Below are 14,815 nucleotides of genomic sequence, written 5' to 3'. Positions count from 1 at the left end.
ATTTTTCCAGCACTTTCTACAAATATCCCAAATCCTGCCAACGGGCAGGTAGCATAGTCTTCTGGACTCTCGCTCTCAGGTACATAGAATTGTATCTATCCTGCTGACTATACCGTCTCATACTACCACTATGTTCCCATTTAGTACCCCCCCACCACCCACTTGAATAGTCTCTTGTGCATGGTCAGTTTGCTCATCAAGCCTACAGACCCCGCTCTCATTCATACTAGCTGCATGAACCTCGAACCTGTTGGACAATTGCAAGGGCTGAGGCTCCTCCAGGTCTACCTTCTGGGTCCCCACAACTGCCTCACTCACAGTCACACCCTGACTGCTATGGCACTGTGGTCCCTGTCCACTGACCAAATCATACAGCCTTAGCCTAAGGGTTATGATTGCCTTTTCGAACTAAGTGTCCAGGCAACTTTCCATCTTACTGATGTATTGCAGTGTCTGTAGCTTCAGCTCAATGACTCTGAGCCGAAGCTTCTTGAGTTACAGACACATCCTGTAGCTGTCGGGGATCACACTGATGTCCACGAGCTTCCCCACAATGAAGCCACAACAAATTGCCTGCCCTGCCATCTTTATTACATTTTACTTAACCAATTTTACTCTTTTTTAAAATAAATCTGCTCTTGTTTCAGCACAATATTCTTATTATTTCAATAAATGTTCTACTTACCCCATTTGAAGTCCTCCAGTTTAGATAAATATGAAATACTCGCTAGTCATTCACTTACCTGCTTCCATGTGATGTCACACATTGATATTTGTTTCCGAACAGGGGCTCCAAATTCATAGAATAGGGAGAGTCCCGTTCTGTTGTGTCTGCGATGTCTCGTGCTCTCACCAGCTGTGTCTGCGATGTCTCGCATTCTCTCCCGCTGTGTCTGCGATGTCTCGCATTCTCTCCCGCTGTGTCTGCGATGTCTTGCATTCTCTCCCGCTGTGTCTGCGATGTCTCGCATTCTCTCCCGCTGTGTCTGCGATGTCTCACGCTCTCTCCCACTGTGTCTGCGATGTCTCGCACTCTCTCCCGCTGTGTCTGCGATGTCTCGCATTCTCTCCTGCTGTGTCTGCGATGTCTCGCATTCTCTCCTGCTGTGTCTGCGATGTCTCGCACTCTCTCCCGCTGTGTCTGCGATGTCTCGCGCTCTCTCCCGCTGTGTCTGCGATGTCTCGCATTCTCTCCTGCTGTGTCTGCGATGTCTCGCGCTCTCTCCCGCTGTGTCTGCGATGTCTCGCATTCTCTCCCGCTGTGTCTGCGATGTCTCGCATTCTCTCCTGCTGTGTCTGCGATGTCTCGCATTCTCTCCTGCTGTGTCTGCGATGTCTCGCGCTCTCTCCCGTTGTGTCTGCGATGTCTCGCGCTCTCTCCCGCTGTGTCTGCGATGTCTCGCATTCTCTCCTGCTGTGTCTGCGATGTCTCGCGCTCTCTCCCGCTGTGTCTGCGATGTCTCGCATTCTCTCCCGCTGTGTCTGCGATGTCTCGCGCTCTCTCCCGCTGTGTCTGCGATGTCTCGCATTCTCTCCTGCTGTGTCTGCGATGTCTCGCGCTCTCTCCCGCTGTGTCTGCGATGTCTCGCATTCTCTCCTGCTGTGTCTGCGATGTCTCGCATTCTCTCCTGCTGTGTCTGCGATGTCTCGCGCTCTCTCCCGCTGTGTCTGCGATGTCTCGCATTCTCTCCTGCTGTGTCTGCGATGTCTCGCGTTCTCTCCTGCTGTGTCTGCGATGTCTCGCATTCTCTCCTGCTGTGTCTGCGATGTCTCGCGCTCTCTCCCGCTGTGTCTGCGATGTCTCGCATTCTCTCCTGCTGTGTCCGCGATGTCTCGCATTCCCTCCTGCTGTGTCTGCGATGTATCGCATTCTCTCCTGCTGTGTCTGCGATGACTCGCATTCTCTCCCGCTGTGTCTGCGATGTCTCGCATTCTCTCCTGCTGTGTCTGCGATGTCTCGCATTCTCTCCTGCTGTGTCTGTAATGTCTCGCATTCTCTCCCGCTGTGTCTGTAATGTCTCGCGTTCTCTCCTGCTGTGTCTGTAATGTCTCGCGTTCTCTCCCGCTGTGTCTGCGATGTCTCGCGCTCTCTGCCGCTGTGTCTGCGATGTCTCGCGCTCTCTGCCGCTGTGTCTGCGATGTCTCGCACTCTCTCCCGCTGTGTCTGCGATGTCTCGCGCTCTCTCCCGCTGTGTCTGCGATGTCTCGCGCTCTCTCCCGCTGTGTCTGCGATGTCTCGCGTTCTCTCCTGCTGTGTCTGCCATGTCTCGCGTTCTCTCCCGCTGTGTCTGCGATGTCTCGCATTCTCTCCCGCTGTGTCTGCGATGTCTCGCGCTCTCTCCCGCTGTGTCTGCGATGTCTCGCATTCTCTCCCGCTGTGTCTGCGATGTCTCGCATTCTCTCCCGCTGTGTCTGCGATGTCTCGCGTTCTCTCCTGCTGTGTCTGCGATGTCTCGCGTTCTCTCCTGCTGTGTCTGCGATGTCTCGCGTTCTCTCCTGCTGTGTCTGCGATGTCTCGCACTCTTTGCCGCTGTGTCTGCGATGTCCCGCGCTCTCTCCCGCTATGTCTGATGTCTCGCGCTCTCTGCCGCTGTGTCTGCGATGTCTCGCGTTCTCTCCCACTGTGTCTGCGATGTCTCGCGTTCTCTCCTGCTGTGTCTGCGATGTCTCGCGTTCTCTCCTGCTGTGTCTGCGATGTCTCGCGTTCTCTCCTGCTGTGTCTGCGATGTCTCGCGTTCTCTCCTGCTGTGTCTGCGATGTCTCGCACTCTTTGCCGCTGTGTCTGTGATGTCTCGTGCTCTCTCCCGCTGTGTCTGCGATGTCTCGCCCTCTCACCTTGTCATGAAGCTATTAATGTATAGATTATTGGAAAATATTTTTCTTTTAAAACAGAGGTTTAGTCTGTGGGTGTATGTTAATTGGATTAAAGCCAGCTAGTCTGGGTACTTTGATGGGTGATAGTTTTGATGTGTAAGAGAGATAGCGTGCATTTGCATTTTTTGAATAGAGCATTTAAGTGGGGTGAAAACTGACACCTATATAGCAGATAGCAAGCCATATGTTTATATTACGAATAAAATTGGCACTATGAAAGGCGTTTTGTTGTTAGAAGAGGCTGGAGATACAATGAGAATTTATATTCAATGGCCGGTGGTGCCCATTGAGTGCTTCAGCAGTTTTCGGGTGTGCAGGGCCGAGGCAATGTAACGTCAATGCAGCTGTGAGCATCCAACTGTCTCCCCAGGAACCAAAGTGAAAAGAACCTCATTTTGAATTCATAATGTAAAAATGCTTTGCCTGGTGTTTGGTTAAGTCTATGGATTTCTGTTGCCTTAATGCAGATTAGTTTGGGAATTTGTTAAAAGTTATGATAGTAGTAATTTCATAGAAACATAGAAACTAGGAGCAGGAGTAGGCCATTCGGCCCTTCAAGCCTGCTCTGCCATTCATTATGATCATGGATGATCATCCAACTCAATATCCTGCTTCCGCTTTCTTCCCATATCCTTTGATCCTTTTCACCCCAAGAGCTATATCTAACTCCTTCTTGAAAGCTTACAATGTTTTGGCCGCAACTACTTTCTGTGGTAACGAATTCCACAGGCTCACCACTCTCTGGGTGAAGAAATTTCTCCTAATCTCACTCCTAAATGGTCTACCCCGTATCCACAGACTGTGACCTCTGGTTCTGGACTCCCCCCACCATAGGGAACATCCTTCCTGCATCTACCCTGTCTAGTCCTGTTAGAATTTTATAGGTTTCTATGAAATCCCCCCCTCATTCTTCTGAATTCCAGAGGATATAATCCTAACTGACTCAATCTCTCCACATATGTCAGTTTAATGTAAAACCTCGAGAACTGGTGGTCTGCTTCCTGAATTTAGAGTCACATCTCAAACATAATACTTAAAATTATAGGTTATGACAGTTGTTTAAAGATTCCCTCTGGGGTTTTTTAATAACTCAGCTTTACCAACTGCATTGGTCATAACAATTGGGGGCTCTTGCCAGGATAAATTGTATTTCTAATTCCTTGATTGGTTAGGAATTGGTGAATTTTAAGCTTACGAGTATGAGAGGCACTTTGAATTCAGGAGTTGGTGAGGTATTTTAGAAATGGTGAGACTGCAAAATAGCTTTGGCAATTGCTAAGACTTGTCTGGGAGTAGAAGAGATAACTCTGGCTGGGTTGGAGAAAATAACCAAAAGTAAGTTAACAAAGTTGGCAGATAAATTAAAATTGGGGTTACCTGTGGGGGCTAGGAAATCAGATATAGTTAAAAGTATAGCACAGCATCTACAGTTGGAAGTGAAACCTGACACTAGTGAGTCACAGCTGGAGGTAGTGAGACTTCAGTTTCAAATGAAGAAGCTTGAATTTGAACAAGCAAAGGAACTGAAAAAGCTTGAATTAGAAGCAAGGGAATTAGAAATTGTTAAGATGGAGAAGGAGGAAAGAGAAAGAGAGAGAGAGAGAATTCCAACTGAAAATGTTGGCAGTTAGAAAAGAGCTGTCAGTAGGTGAGGAAGGATTTATGTCCAGAGTAGAACCCAGTGGGGGTATGTTTAAATTTGTACAAGCTCTTCCAAAGTTTGAGGAAAAAGATATTGAAGCATTCTTTATTTCGTTTGAGAAACTAGCTAAACAGATAAAATGACCACAGGAAAATTGGACATTATTATTACAGTCTAAGTTGTTAGGTAGGGGACTTGAGGTATATGCTTCACTTTCAGAAGAAATGTCGGTGAGTTATGATGTGGTGAATAAAGCAACTTTGAGTGCATATGAGTTGGTTTCTGAAGCATACAGGCAGAAATTTAGGAATATAGGAAAACAGCCTGGGCAAACTTATATTGAGTCTGAAAGAGTAAAACAAAGGAATTTTGACTGGTAGATACGGGAGTTAAAAATAGAGACAATCTATGCAGCTCTTAGGAAAGTCATTCTTTTGGAAGAATTTAAAGATTCAATCCATTCAGTAGTGAGAATTCCTGTGGAGGAACAGAGGGTTGATTCTGTAAGACAAGCAACAGAGATAGCTGATAATTATGAATTAGTTCATAGAGCTAAACCTTTTTTCCGTCACCCTTTCAAATTGGAAAAAGATAAAAAAAAGTGGGAAGATGAAAGGGAGTTAGGTAGTCAGAGGAGAGAAGGAGTAGCTGGAAATTCCCAAGAAGTTTTTTCTCAGAATAAAAAGGAAGGTGCTGAAGGTAGAAGTGACATTCAAAAATCGAGGTGTTTTCATTGTAATAAAGTGGGGCTCACAAAGTCAGTGTGTTGGAGATTGCAGGAAAAATCTGTGGGAATTGTTGGGGTACAGAAAAGCACTGGAAGTAAAAATACTGTGGGTTCTGAGGTTCAGGCACAGGAGAAACAGTGGTTTGTGTAGAGATGAAACAGGGAGAATCAGTGAAAGGTAAAGAAGTGGGATTGTGTTCACAGTTTACTCAAGAGAATTCTGGGGAGCAGTTTGCAGAAATGTTTAAAGACTGTATGTGAAGGGAAAGTCTTTCCATGTATATAGGGTGGAGTAGGTAGAGATGTTAAAATTTTAAGAGACACAGTGGCTAGTAAATCCTTAATGTTGTGGGATAGTGATATTTTTTGTTCAAAGGAAGTGCTGCAGGAGAAGGTAATAATAAGTGGGGTTCATGGAGATGCTAAATCTATTCTGTCGTGGAAGGTAAATTTAAACAGCAAATGGAAGAATGATGAAATTATAGTTGGAGTGGAGAAAAATTACCCATTGCAGGGGTTCAATTTATTCTAGGTACTGATATAGCTGGATCGCAAACATGGGTGATGCCTGTGGTAGTTGAGCAGCCTGTAGAAGCATTTTCAACAGAAGTGTTACAGAATGAACATCCTGGATTGTTTCCTGATTGTGTTATAATGAGATCAAACACCCATAAGGAAGAACAAGATAAGTAGGCAGTTGAAAGGCAAGAAGAAGGTGTCAAAATCCAATTAGCTGACACTGTATTTGATAACATTGTTCAGGAGGAAGGAATGAAGGACAGTTCAGTTGAAGTGTTTCATTCAAAGAGGTTAGCGGAGTTACAGAAAAATGATTTGCAATTAAAACAGTTATATCAGAAAGCTTATTCAGAAACAGAAGCAACATGTATTCCAGTATATTATTATCTTCGAGGGACTATTTTAACAAGAAAATGGTGGTCGGATCATGTCTCAGCAAATGAAAGCTGGAAGGAGGTGCTTCAGATTGTTATCCCATTAAGGTATAGAATTGAGATTCTGAGGATTGCTCATGAAATTCCAATGGGAGGACATTTAGGAATTAGGAAAACACAGGAAAAGACACAGAGGTTTTTTTTGGCCAGGATTGCATAGGGATGTTGTCAAATTCTGTAGAACTTGTTTTACCTGTCAAATAACAGGAAAACCACAAGCAGTGATTAAGCCGGCGCTTTTAATCCCAATACCAGCATTTGAAGAACTTTTTTCCAGGGTCATGATTGATTGTGTAGCACCCCTCCCTGAGACTAAAAGTGGAAACCAGTATTTATTGATAATAATGGATTTGTCTACTAGGTTTCCTGAAGCGATACCTTTAAGAAATATTACAACTAAGAAGATTGTAGAGTTAATTACATTTTTCACATGATGTGGCTTATAATACAATGAGATCAGGGGTAAAATTTCATATCACAGCTCAAGGAAGTAATGAACAGTTTGGGGGTAAAGCAGTTTAAGTCAACAGCTTATCATCTGGAGTCACAAGCAGCTTTGGAAAGATGGCATCAAACTTTAAAAACTATAAGAGTGTACTGTCAGGATTATCAACAGGATTGGGATACAGGAATTCCATTCTTGTTACTTGCTATTAGAGACACTCCTAATGCATCGACTAGTTTTAGCCCTTTTGAACTAATTTATGGTCCTGAGGTAAGGGGACTACTGAAATTGATTCATAAGAAATTGGTGGGTCAAAATTCAGAAACTACTCTCCTGGGTTATGTATCCAATTTCAGAGAAAGATTAGGCAGAGCATGCGAGCTGCCTAGGGGACATTTAAAAATATCACAGCAACCATTTAATCTACATATAAATATTGCTGGAAGAGAAAATCTGTTCGCAGATGCATTGTCAAGAGTTTGAAACTTAAAGGAAAATGGGACATCAAAAAAAAAACCTGGACTCTGAACTGGAGTGATTTCTGTTGACACCAAGGACTTGTGTGCATGTATATATATTATATATAGTTATATAGTTAATGCATGCATCTGGTAATGTAATAGTGTAATAAGTATAGGAGATAGTGTGAGATGGGTCATTAAAATGAAGCCATCTTTTAGAATTATGACAGTTCATTTTCCGATAAGGAGGGGGATGTCATGAAGCTATTAATGTATATAATATTATTGGAAAATATTTTTCTTTTAAAATAGAGGTTTAGTCTGTGGGTGTGTCTTAATTGGATTAAAGCCAGCTAGTCTGGGTGGTTTGATGTGTACTAGTTTTGATATGTAAGAGAGATAGCGTGCATTTGCATTTTTTGAATAAAGAATTCAAGAAATGGGGTAAAAACTGACTGCCCATCAATGAGGTTTCACTAAAAATGGGCAGCGAAAAATTCCAAATAATTAGTTGATTAAGGGCCTTAATAGGCCGCTTAATTGTCGGCGGGCACACTGCCGACTCCAGCATGAGCCCACTGACCAAAATATTGTGCGAGTGTGCAACGACGTTGGGATGCTCACCCAACATCATCGTGTGTCATTTTACACTAATTCGGGTCGGGCGCACACCCGCCCAACGAGAGAAAATGTTTTGCCCATGGACATGGTGGGAGAGAGTAATGGTATTATTGGAAACTTTAGTATCAGAGGTTGAAGGTAAGGGTACAGTTGAGCAAACTAACAGCTGCAGAAATGTTGTGGTGAAGATGGTGAACATGGCCAAAGGCTAGGCTGTTGGGATTTTCAAATTGCAGTTGCAAGTCAATTGGAGGGTAGTTTTCTCTAACAACAAACATCCCCTCACATCCCCTCTCTATCTCTTGCCCAAAACCTTACATACAAACATACAAATTAGGAGCAGGAGCAGGCCAAATTAATATCTCCTAGTCCTTGTACCATCAGCTAATGGGAACAGTTTTACTTGTCTACCTTATCCAAACCTGTCATAATCTAGTAAACTTCAATCAACTCTCCCCACAATCTCCTTTGCTCCAACGAGAACAACCCCAATTTCTGCAACCTAACCTCATAGTTAAAATACTTCAGCCCTGGAATAATTCTGGTAAATCCCTCTGCACCTTCCCAAGAATTCTCACATCTTTGCTAAAGTGACCAAAACTAGATGCAAAACCTCTAGTTGTGGCCTAACCAGACCTTTATGAATTGTTAGGAAATAGAGATAGTTTACGTAAACTATGGCCTGGATTTTTCCTACGGTGGGCGGGCTGCGCAGGAGGGGGCGGGGGCAGGCGTGGAGCCAATCGCCGCCCACAATCAGCTGCACGCCGCCATTTTACGAGGGCAGGCCAATTAAGGCCCGCCCAGCGTAATGCGCGGACGGTAGCACTCAACGCTACCTGTGTGGGCGGGGGGAGGAGGGAGAGTTGGGGCCAGCACTCTTTCGTGCATGCGTGCGAAAGAGCACAGCAATCTCCTTGAGGCATGGAGTTGCCCCAGGGAGATTGAATGGATCTGAAAAAAGTTAAAGAATCGATTTTAAAATTTATTCAAACATGTCCCCTCATGTGACTGTGTCACACGAGTTGGGACATGTTTGTAAAGGTGGGAAAATTTATCTATTGAATAAAAAACTTCAGGAAACCTCATCCCACTCGTGGATGAGGTTTCCTGAAAAACGCGAAGGCCTTAAGGTTAGACGGGCAGTGTTCTTAACTACTTTAATTGATTTCTCAATGGCCTTAATAGGCTGTTGACATTTTGGCGGGTGCGCAGCAGACTCCGGCAAGTGCCCACCGAACGAAATATCACGATGGTGTGTGCTGGCACAGCCAACGTCATCACGCGTCATTTTACACATTGGCATGTTGGGCCCGCCCCCGCACGGCGACTGGAAGATTCTGCCCTATGTGTGTATTTGTAGGTGTTAGGAATGAGTTTAAGCTTTAAAGTTTAAGTTTGATTTGTATTTCTCTATTTGTGTGTTAAGGAAAGGGCAAGTTGAGTTTTAGTTCACTTTAAAAAGGTGAAACCTAGGGTTTAGTTTCATTTTTGACGGGGACAGTAGGTCTCAAGCAGTCTGTATACCTGCATTTCTAATGAGTTTTACGACTCTTGCGGAGAAGTTAAAGCAAACACAAGAGTAGAAAAAACTATGCTGTTGCCTAGCAACAGGGGTTCAGAGAGGGACGGACGGACGCATGCGCGCGCACATACATACACATGCACACATACGCACACATACGCGCACACACACACATTGAAAGCAGTTTCAGTTCAGTTGAAAGTAGAGAGAATGGGGCAAAGGGGCAATAACAAGTCCCAAGCTCAAGAAGAAAGCCCCCCAAATCCAGGGGAATGGAACAGGAAATATCCCAAGAAGACCTTGTAGTCAAAGGAAGGATAGGAACCTGGAAAAGGCCCTGTTAAGTGAAGTTAAGAGTGAGGAGCAGAGGAAGGTTCCAAGCTTCAAGTATAAAGGAAGAAAAGCTGCAGGAAGCAGATTTAAAGCAAGAGGCCAGAGGGTCCCAAGAGACAGCTGAAGGTCTATAAATCTTTACTCTGGGCATGTGGAGCAGTGGTGTACTGTTGGCATGGCTGAGCATTTAAAAGAAAGTGCATGGAAGGAAGTTTGAATGGATGCGGTGATCCAGGGGAGGGGGACATGGGAAGGAGAGTTTGAAACCCTGGAGGTGGACCCTTGCAGAAGGGAAGTGAGAGAAAGCGTCAGTCTGGGAGAAGATTCCAAAGCGAGTTCTTGGAGAGTGGAGATTAGAAACCCTCGTGTGAAAGACGGAGTTCAATGAGACTGGTTAAATCAGGGTGTAACAGGCATTTGGGGGGAATTGATGAGTGATCCATAGCATCTGTTTGGAGTGGCATCTGTCATTTGGTTTCAGAGTGTAGAGTGCCTGACCACAGGTCGCCAATTGGTTTACATGGACTGTGTACTGACTGTCAACATTAAAGTATAGGACAGTTTTTATAACTTGTGTTATCCTTACAAATTAGTATATATCTGCAAAAGTATAATTGTGGGTGAAGGAGTATTGTAATATAGTTCATGGCCAGAATTTTCCCATTGGCGTGCGGAGGCAGGCCCTGCACGCCCGCATGTAAAATGATGCGTGGTGACATTGGGCGAGTGTCCTGATGTCACCGCGCGCTATCGCATTATTTGGGAAGGCGGGCGCGCTATAAGTTCGGATGCGTGCCCGCCATCAATTAGCGGGCCAGTTAAGGCCCTTGAGGCAGCAATTGATCTCGATTTTTCCCAACCCATGTGATCTTCAGGACGTCACACGGGTGCAACAGGCAGGCGGGTAGGAGACATTTGTATAAATCTCATCCACAGGTGGGATAACATGAGTGAGTGGGATCACGAATGTGGTGTTAGACGGCCTTAAGTGTGAAAGTTACTTGTACTTGCCTGAGTGAGCAGGAAGACTTCAAAACTCATACCAGCATACAGGAGTAAAAGCCTTGGTCAGGACTCTACAATAGAAATCATTTCTGGGGCCTGCAGCTTTCAGGAAGCCTTCCCTTAGCCTGGGAATAGGAGTTGCGCTCTCCACTGGAGGCACCTCCTCTGAGGAGGGAGGGCCAGAATGGGGGGGGAAGCCAGAATGGTGGGGGGGAGGCCAGGAGTCCACATTTAGCCTCCAGGGGAGCTATCTTTGGGAGGAAAGGCGCAGGCACAAGGGGTGCAGGGCCAACAGGAAATGCAAGGCGGAAGGGGCCGCAGAAGTCGCCAATATCCTGCTGCCAGGGTTTACAGGCGGCGAAGCAGCTACCTCAAAATGTCTGAGGTCCAGAGCCAAAGGAGGCTCCGTCTCTCAACAGTTACCTCCATCTGTCAGATGATAGGCCCTGAGATCTCTGCAAACTGCGTGGGTGGGCACCCCATGCCAGTGGCTCTAAAGGTCACAGCTGCCCTCACCTTCTATGCCTCCAGGTGCTGAGGCTCTTCAGTGCTCCAGCCCGGCTGGATGGATGGCTGCTGGGTGACAAGGGTTATCCCCTCAAAAGGCGGCTCATGACGCCTCTCCGCCATCCAAGAACAGAGGCTGAGCAGTGGTACAATAGGGGCCACGCCTCCACAAGGGCTGTGTTGGAGAGAACCATTGGTGTTCTCAAGCTTCCAATGCCTCAACTGTTCAGGGGGTGCACTGCAGTACCCCCCAGATCGTGTGTCACTGATAGTGGTTGCATGCTGCGCTCTCCACAATCTAGCACTGGAAACGGGCGACATAGTGTGCAAGGAAGACGTGGACGCAGTTGCTTTGGATGCACACGATGAGTCCAGCAGTGAGTCTGAGGATGAGCACACACAGGAGAACACTGAGGGGGTAGACGCTGACTCGGGCATACTCCAGGGAGGCAGGGACACCCGGGAGGCTTTAATCCAAAGAACCTTCAGCTAGCACACCACAGATGGACCTTCTACACACGCCAGGGCTGCAGGCTCCACACTCGATACCTGAGTGCTAAATCAGCCTGGATAATAACTAAGGCCCTTGTCAATAAAGCTCAATGTCAATGTACTCACTCATAACATCATGGCTTACCGTAGACCTGCAGAAGTAAGGAATCACCCTGAGGCATGGTAACATGTCAAAATTTATTGAGTAAACAAAAGTAAATTCATAAAGCAAAACAAAAATGGTGTTGGACATCACACCAAGTCTTCGCCTAAGTACTATGGGCCAACATAAAAGCACCAGTGAGAAACCCGTGGTATGCCTAAGGTGCCTTAAATTTACGCTTACGGGTGCTATGTCTAGGTGCTGTCCCCTCACTAACGCTGGCATCTGAGACAGCCTGCTCACTGCGCTGTCCTGTTGGCCTCGATGACCTTGGTGGACGCCCTATGGTCCGCGGAGCATTTGATGGCCCTGCCTGGGAGGGAGTGGCCAGTTCCACAGCCGGCTTCTCCCCAGTCGCCGCAGCCTTATTGGATGCCACGGTCACTGGCAGAGGGGTGGAGGAGCTGCTGCCCTCATCCGGAGTGCCCTGAGAGGAGCCCACAGAGACGACAAGCAGCTGCTGCGTCGACATGAGGTCACTTCGGACCTCCCTGCTCACCGTAGATGGATGGGCATCGAGCTGGGATATTTGCTGCCCAGACTATCTCCCACACTGGCACTGACCAGCTGTGGCCAATGCCGCTGTGAGGGCTTGCAGGTCCGAGCACCACCCCAGAAGGACCTGATTGTACTCCTGGAGGTGCCTCTCCACGAGATTCACCTCTCTCTCCATGGAGGAAGCATGGCACTCAGCCATGAGGCTCAGTGCATCAGTGATGCTCTGCATGGACTCCTTGCTAAGCAAGGAGGCACAAGCACATGGAGCGCAAACACCAGAAGATGGATTGGTGCCCCGCCAACTGGAAGCTCCCTTCCCAGCATTTTAGCACCCTGACTTCAACATGCTTTGCAGTTCCAGCACTCTGCCTAGGTGCAGATCATTGACTTTCAACCTCATTCTATACTCTGGGTGTCAGTGTCACACATGCTGCAGATGCAGAACACATCCTAGATCAACCCCCTCAGTGTGAACTGGGCATGGGCAATCTCTACAGGCACACCCGGCGAGGGATCCATGCCGTGAGGGATTCAGTGACGTTACTGTACTCAGAGTTGGCGCAGGTGTGGGGCAGGGTGGGGGGGGGGGGGGGGGGGGGGTGGTGGTTTTGGGGGGAAAGGGTGACGGCTGCGTTAAGTGGCTTGAGGCAACCTTCCCGAGCACAGATCATTGAAGCTATTGTGGCACTGGAGCCATGTGCGTCGCACCACATCATGGGAGCTCACACACTCTCGGCCACCTCCTCCCACACACGTTTGGTCAGGCGGGGAGGGGCTTCCGCCTCCCGTCCCTCGGAAGAATGACCTCCCACCGTGATGCCACCTCCTCCAGGAGGGCAGCTAGGCACTCGTCTGAAAAACGAGGGGCACACTGCACCACTGGCCTACCCTCCGGCCTGGCCTGCCCCGATGTCCTACCCTCCGGACTTGCGTGACTGCCATTGGCCGTCTGCAGAGCCCTTCGCCCAGCCATTGCGAGCAGTCTTTCCAAGGCTGCCAGGCCTTCCTTTATACAGGCCGCCGGGTCGCCATTGGACCTGGCAGTCTGAGCGTGCCCGCTGCCACCCGCCCACTCCCGCTGTGCACGGGAATTGTAATTGGCCCGCCCGCACAAAATGGTGGTGCGGACCCGATCACGGGCAGTGATTGGATCCGCGCTCACCCGCGTCGGCTCCGGCTCAGCCCACTCGACATAGAGAAAATTCTCCTCCATCTTTCCTTGCTTAATAAATGTTTTATTCTTTAGTTAAAAGTTAATCAGCTGACACTTATGACTCTGTTCAGTAGCCACTCTCCACATATCTAAACAAAAAATAAAAGTTAGGATCTAGCAAGCTGGGTTCCAACCTGGGGTCAGGCTTGTCCAGTTGTAAAGTCAGCTGGGATCACAACAGAATGAACACAGGGAAAACTCCAGTTCCATTGGCCTGGTTACCTAACAATTGTTAGGATACATAAAAACATGATAACAAATGAGAAGTCGATAGCAGTCAATATGTTGGAGTCCATACTTAAAGTCAGAGGGCCTATGGTGGGCTACGTAATGGGCTTTTTTACTGCCTGTGGTCATTATTTTCGTTTATAAGATGTGTGTGTTTTCTTAACCTTGGAATAAGTGTCCCAATTCAATAATTCTAGCAGAAGCTTTTTGTGAGTTTCAAAATAAAGAATGTTATTTAGTATCACGCATTTTCCATGGATTTTTAAAACACAACTCCAACATTTTACTCACTCATTTCACACACTCGCTCGAATGCACAAAGATTAGAGACAGATAAAAGTGATGTATGGGTACAATCTATAATTATCTCAGCCTCTTTCCTGGCAAGCCCATATTTTACTTAGAAGCAGTTGATACTTTAAAGTTGAAATGGTAAAGTGAAGGATTCTCAGTAAGTTGTGAGGTTTCTTGTTAATGAATTTCCAGGAGGTTGGTTCTCAGATGAACTTGAAGTTTGAACAGGTTGGAAAGGGTCTTTCTCTCTGTTAGGATCTCTGACTTTCAAGGTATTCCTGTTTATTACCTTGGCGGCTTGGATGACTTACAGCTAGTTTGATGGCTTGCAGTGAAATGCTCTGTAGAATAGCTTCTAGCTGATTTAAAAAACAGACAACAAAATGGCTTCCTCATCATGCAACATCCACAACCTGAAAATCCTTTTCCTGAACAAATGATGTGTTGATTACACACCCTGTGTTGTTGTTTGACATGTTGAGAGTTTGAGACAAATAGAGTCTTTGTGTTTGGATGACACATTCAATTTGGCAATACCCTCTTGGATTAGTTTCAGGAAAAGGCATTCATTCAACATCAGTTCGCAATGTTCCTTTTGTTCCCTCCTGAGGCAGTCTCAATCCATAAAATGAGTCAGGTGGCCATTGGGCCATCTTTTTCAACCTTTTGAGTTCAGTTTTACAATATAAAGTTTTGACTGAAAATTCATAATATACCAGAGCAAAACAGGTAACATTGAAGTAGGTAGGATGGAGTCAGCACAGAGCATCGACGAACAGCTTTGTCCAGGTTTGGAAACAGGTGCAACAGTAATGATCTCCAATAATGCCTGTT

General features: G+C 46.5%; 1 pseudogene; it reads left to right on the top strand.

Annotated features, from left to right (window-relative positions):
- Positions 1 to 14,815, top strand: part of LOC144685950 (organic cation/carnitine transporter 2-like) — an 80,341-nt pseudogene that overhangs the window by 43,628 nt on the left and 21,898 nt on the right.

This window comes from Cetorhinus maximus, chromosome 10 (genome assembly GCF_964194155.1).
Source record: "Cetorhinus maximus chromosome 10, sCetMax3.hap1.1, whole genome shotgun sequence".
NCBI classification, from domain to species: Eukaryota; Metazoa; Chordata; class Chondrichthyes; order Lamniformes; family Cetorhinidae; genus Cetorhinus; species Cetorhinus maximus.
Note: the sequence above shows the minus strand (reverse complement) of the source record. Positions and strands in the feature narration are given on the sequence as shown.